The sequence below is a fragment of the Salmo trutta genome, chromosome 7 (genome assembly GCF_901001165.1).
Source record: "Salmo trutta chromosome 7, fSalTru1.1, whole genome shotgun sequence".
Lineage (NCBI taxonomy): Eukaryota > Metazoa > Chordata > Actinopteri > Salmoniformes > Salmonidae > Salmo > Salmo trutta.
Genome location: NC_042963.1, coordinates 37671305 through 37678818, shown reverse-complemented (window position 1 = coordinate 37678818; position 7514 = coordinate 37671305). Strand labels below are relative to the sequence as shown.

General features: G+C 40.1%; 1 protein-coding gene across 1 annotated transcript in view; it reads left to right on the top strand.

Moving 5' to 3' along the window:
• The window catches only part of LOC115197349 (guanine nucleotide-binding protein G(i) subunit alpha-1), a 60452-nt gene extending 53663 nt beyond the window's left edge, over window positions 1-6789 (top strand). Inside the window, exon 9 of the mRNA XM_029758767.1 lies at window positions 5653-6789. The gene's annotated coding sequence lies outside the window, so the exon portion shown is untranslated. The remainder of the gene's footprint in view (window positions 1-5652) is intronic.
• The last annotated feature ends 725 nt before the right edge of the window (window positions 6790-7514 follow it).

Sequence of the window (7514 nt, the reverse complement as noted above, 5' to 3'; positions counted from 1 at the left end):
TATCAATATGACTATTTTTATCACTAACCACTGCTTCACACTCATTAAACATCTGTTATTTTAAGATGAACTTGTAATGCCAAAATATAGAAAATACATCAACCAATTTTTTTTATCAATCCAAACAATTCAACTTCGAAATTCTTCCTTTCCAATTGACTAACTCTCCTTTGTTACCTTCCCTAGTCTACATCTCTTCCCTTAAACTCAGAAATCTCTCTACAATCTTAACCATACTCCACCTCTTTCCACTAACGTTACTTTACTAAGTGAACAATTTTTCTTTAATTATAGTCAAAACAACAACTTCTGTTCACAGGGAGGCCACGTTAATTACTCTGATCTCTTCCTCCCTTTCATCAATTCAATAAATATTTTTTAGAATAAAACAAAGTCTCACGAGTTTCAACCTACTAGGGTTTTCTTCTTGAGTCGCATGGTTCTCAAAACCACCAAATATGTTCTCTTGTTTCGCCGCTTGTACTTTACCATAGCTATAATTCCATGTGACCCTGCTTTACCACATAGTTTACTAATGTGGCGATGTTTGGCATATGAGTTTCTTCGTCTTTTTATGCCAATAACAAATACACTACCTTACATATTGTATCAACACAGAACCCTCAAATCTACAACTTTTTTGCAATTGTTTGAATGCGGCGTTCAAAGAGACTATTTTTAAACATCATTCGTGCTCTCGCCCATATATACTGCCCATGTTAATGTTACCTAATATCCACTGTCCTTGATTCTCTCAAGGATTACTCAACCCTGCTCTGCTAAGAAGCAGTGTTGATCCAAACTCTGATGCATACCGTAATTTCCGCACTATTAAGCGCACCTGAATATAAGCCGCACCCACTGAATTTGAAAAAAAAAAATTATTTTCAACATAAATAAGCCGCACATGTCTATAAGCCGCAGGTGCCTACCGGTACATTGAAACAAATGAACTTTACACAGGCTTTAACGAAACACGGCTTGTAACAAAAATAAATAGGCTTTAACGAAACACGGCTTGTAACAAAAATAAATAGGCTTTAACGAAACACGGCTTGTAACAAAAATAAATAGGCTTTAACGAAACACGGCTTGTAACAAAAATAAATAGGCTTTAACGAAACACGGCTTGTAACAAAAAATAAAACATTTGCAGTAAGCTTTAGTTGTCTTTTTGCACTGAGTCAATTCCTCACGCTGCTGTTTCCAACGTCTTATCATCGACTCATTAAGACCAAGCTCCCGAGCAGCAGCTCTAGTTCCTTTTCCAACAGCCAGATCAATCGCCTTCAACTTGAAAGCTGCATCATATGCATTTCTCCGTGTCTTTGCCATGATGAGGGTGACAAAATGACTACCGTAATCAGAATGATGGGAAGTTCGAGAGCGCTCTATTTAATCTAAACAGTAAACAAAAAAGTTGTTTGACCTTAACCCGTTCGGCAATTTCATTGGTCTAATGAAAGCTTCATGCCGGCAAAAAACTGAGCCCGTCACAATGTGTTTTTTTGGGGGGGAGGAAAAAAATTGAAAGCGGGAAAATCCATATATTAGCCGCGTCATTGTTTAAGCCACGAGGTTCAAAGCTGGGAAAAAAGTTGCGGCTTATAATCCGGAATTTACGGTAATTATTTTCTTGAACAAAGGCAGTCAAGCACCCAAGCTAACTGGCTAAAGTTGGCTAGCTAATTTAGATATCGCTACTTCCAGACATAAACAAGAGAATACATCTTCACTCTCCATTCTACTCACCTCGCAGAGCTGGTTAGGCTCTTTACTTTGTTTGTTAAAAACGTTGCTGACTAACTGTGCTGCTGGCAATAATTCAAATTACTTTATTTCCCCTGACGCTTACTGACACCGGCCATATTCAACCCGGCTTTGAGCATTTGTAAATTCATCAGTTATTCTGCACTCTGGTTCATCCAAACTAGTGCTTTGAAATCCGAACAAAATAGCCTGAGCGATTCTACCAAGTACCCCATTCAACAGTATCCATACTCAAATAGTGCGGTTCGTGCGCTTACGCACGCTGATAGAACACTAACTTCAATACGCTGGTATATTGAGCTTTTGATTTTGGTTTTATGGGATTGTGCAAAGTCATAATTGCCTCCCTGAATTCTTTATTTGATTTGAATTCTCCGTCAGCAGGGAAATGTTGCCCAATATTATCCAGTTTGCTCAATTCTTCCCATATTTGAGCCGAATTGGTAGAATTGTCGTGCGCTTCTTTCAGCGACTCCATGGCTTTTTAAAATCCTCTAGCTCCATATTAAAGAGGAAAAACGGGCCATTTGTCAACATATGAATAGTTATTGTTCCCAAACTTCTCCCTGTTGTGTCTAGGGTGTTTTAGATTTCTTCACTCCCTAGTTTTGTTTTATTGTGCTATTCACTTTATTAAAACCACTCTCTTTCTCTTGTTCTTAGATTTCTCCCTACAGGTCCAGGGCTAAATCTTTCTAAAGGTCTGTTTAATCCCTGGAGGGGACCAGACAACCTCGTCCCTCCAATTTTTATCCACGTTATTTTTCTTTCTCTGATTATTGTACTCGGTCTATTGGTTATTGCCCCTGTCTCTAGGTTTTTAAAATTGTGCTCTCTTTTTGAGTATATTCTTACTTCAAATGTTCCAATTTCTATATTTCTCTGTACTGTATATTCTTCTACCTTGCAACACAGTATGCAATTTTTAATGGCCTTACCGGGCAATCGCTGATGTCGTCTTGACATTTATTACTATTTTACTATAATGCTCATGTATTTTTTTTGTATTTATCTTAACTATTCAAACCTTTAGTATCATATTACTTCAGTGGTTATTCATGTACCATTCACAGTCCACTCCTTTAGTGTGGGACTGGGTGCGTCCTCCCTACCAGGTTACACTTTAAGCAACGGTTCGGGAGAGGTGCGCATTCCCTTCCCCACCAACAGCAGAGAACTTACACTCACTTTCACACACCTCTTACGCTTTCCTAAGCGACCTGATAATACAGGGTTTTACCTGTCGATACATTTACCCTAGAGCGGTATCCACACATTTATTTTCCTGTCTGAGCAGTCCTCAATTAATTTATAAAGTGGATTCCACAGGAAAAGAAATCTCTCTGCGCAGGCTTTATTAATTAATTTATATATCATTTTATTTGACCATGCAGATAGACATTTGCCACTTCAAACTAGATTGTACAGAACAGTCAATAGGGCAGACAGATTACCTGAACGAGACTGAACAACCATCCCAGATGAGCGACTGAGCGAGCTGGATGACTTGAATGACCCAACTCGGACTGACTGAATAAGATGAATGGGTTGCGTTTTGTGCGCAAACTCAAAAGAGGTCTAAACAAATATGTCCAGTCACACTGAATCAGACAACACAGTCACAACTCAAAACAGACTGAACAAACTGGTCAGATGAACTGCCTGAACAAATTAGTGAATAACCCCACTCAACTGAGCCTGTCAAGACAGATGAAGCACATAAATCTCCTTCTGCAGTGGTCACACACCAATTACTATCCTCTGTTGCAACCCTCAAAGCTTTTTATCCCCTCATTATATTGCATGTATTTCATTGAACCCAAAAGCTCCCAATATTTATTTGGTTCGTCAAATTTGGAGGGACCCACTTGGTGACCTACCGCTGAGGCAGGTCCCCAGAGCGAACCACACAAACTCTATACTATAGGCAAGCACGTTGCTTACCTTTTGTTATCAAGTGGCCATTTTATCTCTGGTCCCTTTTCGCCACTCCTGGCAAGTTCGCCATTTGTCGTGGAAATATTGTCAATAATATTTCTCAAATACCGGAGTCTGAGTTCAATTAGACTTTATTACAAAGTAATATAAGCCAAGCTGGTTCATGAAGTAACTCCGTTTCCAGCCTTGGCACACACTTTTTATACAGGTTTCATCCTTACGTCTCACACATAGTAACTCTTCTTTATGTTAATGATTCATCCCCTATGGCATTTAGCCACCATTTTCTTTTTGCCTTGCACTAATTGTAGTTTGGTTTCACATTAGGGCATAGAAACATTATGCCATAGCAATGGTACAAAAATAAACAGACATGCCCACTCCCCAGACAGGTGCATGTCCAATGGTGTCTAATGACCTAGAGACACACACACAGAGTGCACTTATCCTGCTGACTACTACGAAATGTATAATGGGCACATATGTACTGGAAAATGTCCAATAATGGGTGAGGAAAAAATACAATGTATTCCATTTAGAATTCAGGCTGTAACACAACACATTGTTGTACTTTTTACCCCCTTTTTCTCCCCAATTTTGTGATATCCAATTGGTAGATTGTCTTGTCCCATCGCTGTAACTCCCGTACGGACTAGGGAGAGGCAAAGGTCGAAAGCCATGCGTCCTCTGAAACACTGCCAAGCCGCACTGCTTCTTGACACCCTGCTCGCTTAACCCGGAAGCCAGCCGCACCAATTTGTCAGAGTAAGCACAGTACACTGGCGACCGAAGTCGGCATGCACTGTGCCCGCCATTGCTAGAGCACGATGGGACAAGGACATCCTGACTGGCCAAACCCTCCCCTAACCCAGACGACGCTGAGCCGATTGTGCGCCACCTCATGAGTCTTCCGGTCGCGGCCGGCTGCGACACAGCCTGGTATCAAACCCGGATCTGTAGTGATGCATCTAGCACTGCGATGCAGTGCCTTAGACCGCTGCACCATGAATACTTTTCTGAAGGCCCTGTAAGGCAAATATACTTATAGGTTTCCGCTTTCATCTGTGTCAGGTGTTCGCTAGTTACTGGCTAGCTAGGTCTTCAGCCTGCATGGAACAAAAGCGGGGGAAGGGTTTCTCAACTCTGACGCAGTTGCCATGTCATTACATCATGAGACATGTAAAACGGGAGACTCCTATAATCTTCTTAACATTATTGATAGTCATGATATATTAATATTGTCTGACAGTCAATATACTGTATATATGTAATGTACCCTGACTTCACCCTGCAAATTTGATGAGCTTGCTAGCATGATAAACAGTGCTGACAATTCCATTTGGGCTACCTAGCAAAATGATATAGCCAACATTTTGATTATATTGATGCTGTTACAATAACCAAACAGTTGGATAAACAAATAATTTGTTAAACCTTATGTGATGTATGACAGAATTGGATGATGCATGCAATTTTATTGTTTGTTGCTTTGTGTATCAGCAAATTTGCTTGAAATAATCTCACTGCGGTACTGCTCACCATAGGTGTTTTCAAAGAACTGTCAGAGAAGGTGAGCTCTCCACCCACTCAGCCTTTTAGCTCCCTGCCCACTCAGTCTTTCTTTTCAGACTTCCTGGTAATTTGACATACGAGAAAGTCATTTTTTTTTTAAAGAATTTGAGCATTTTTATTGGGGGAAAATATTGTGGGTGATTGTTTCAGTCACTCAAAAGGCTATTTTACGTGGGAATCGAAATAACTGTTCGGGACCTTTTTAAGACTTTCTAGAGTCAGGCCTGGACAGATGCTCAATTGCCCAGATGCCCAAATAAACCCCCCTAACCTGGTGTGAATGTCTGAAGAGATTGTATCGGCATTATGATAACACCTCTGATATGCTAGGTGCCTTATCTAAACATTTTGTTTTACCCTCTTTCTGTACAGGCAGTGTGGTGGCCAGTGCGCTCAGTGACTTTCTTGGGCACGTCTGTGACTGGAGGGGGGCGGATCATGGACACTTTGTAGAGAACGTCTCTTTTAACCTCTTTATTAACTTATGTTGATCTCTGAAAGGTTTTAAAATGCCTTGTAGAAAACGTTTGTGTAAAATATTTGTACAACTGTCACTAAGGCTGGCGTTTTTCACTGTTTTTAAAATGTTTTTGTTTTAACCGGTCAAGGTTATTATTATTATTTTTTTAAAGGGGGGGGCCTTTGCATTTTGTTTCTTCTTATTCTAGGAGAGGAATGGACACTTCTATTTGTAGGTACTTGTGCCTTTGCATGCCTTAGTTGCAGTGTGTTTGTTTTTGTTAGCTAAATTGTAATAGATGTATTTTAGATGTTATAATTAATTACACCACCCTCCCCAAATATTATCTCTATTTGGTTCCAAATGTGGTTTCCACAAATAATATCTCTATTTGGTTCCAAATATGGTTTCCATGACTGACATCCCTGAATTATTGTGTCCGTGGAAATGATGGAATAGACCAATTTAAGACCAACTTGCTCTCGATAGACCAACTCACTCTGACATACTGAGAGCTGTGTGTGTCTTTGTGTGCATGACTGTGTGTGAGTGCCTTTGCTGCATGACTGTATGCTTGAGTGAGTGAGTGGCATGCATGTGCAGCATGCATGAATGTGTGGATATAAATACAAAGGGACTCTTCTTTTTACTTGTCATCCTCTTTCACAGTCTGGTTTTCTGGAACATGTACCAAAAAGGCAACTTTATATTTAATGCGACGTCACATGGTTGGTGTGACATTGCGGATGGTAACATTCCTACACCAAATCATTATTTTAAAGAGAAACTTTGAAAAGAGGATGACAACTACAGCCTTGTAGCAGATGAGAGGACCATAGATATAAAGTGCATAGATGGACAAAGGGAGGTGAATGGGTGGATGTGCACTGTTATGATGTTGACGATAAATTTCATAATGGTTTCAGGTTACATATCCCCCTAACCCCCCCACCCTTCTGTTTCCATTGGATGGGGACGTTAGTGGACTAATTTCCAATATTTTGCTAATAAAATAAATGCTGTGGTGAAACGATGGCATCCTTCAACAATGATGGCTTCAATTTCTTTCTTGTGATGATTTTGGACTAACATTTGTATTTTTCTGCCACCTTTGGCTTGCAACATTGACACTACATGCCAACACGCACAAACACTCATGCATAAATGTGGGTTTACACATGCTCAAACATTGTTCACCTGACAAAACGGGTCAAACTCATGCTCCTTGTCCTTACCTGTGACATCACTCCAGGTATCCATGGCAATGGACTGACTGGAGGTTCATCTAATTTGCAATGGACAATACATGTGGTAACTTAAATTATACCAATAAGACATGCATATTAAAGGTTTGTAAGTAGTAACATGGATTCATGACGTGTATTCACAACTCATTCTAGGTCATGATGGACTGTCTAGACGGGCAGCCCAATTTAGAATTTTTTTCCACAATTGGTCTTTTGACCAATCACATCTGATCTTTTCACATGGTCATGTTCAAAGCTGATCTGATTGGTCAAAAGACCAATTAGTGAGGAAAAAAATATCAGAATTGGGCTGTTTGTCTAAATGCAGCCGATGGCAGGCTCAGTGCACCTCAATCTGTGTAGTTGAATAGCTGGCTCACAGCACCCTCTACAGGTAATGAGTGTGTAATAGTCTTGCTTCTGTGCCTCTCCTTGCCCCAAACCGGACTCGAATCAGGGACCCTATAAACACATCAAATCAAAGTTTATTGAACCTATTGTAAACCTTACAGTGAAATGCTTACTTA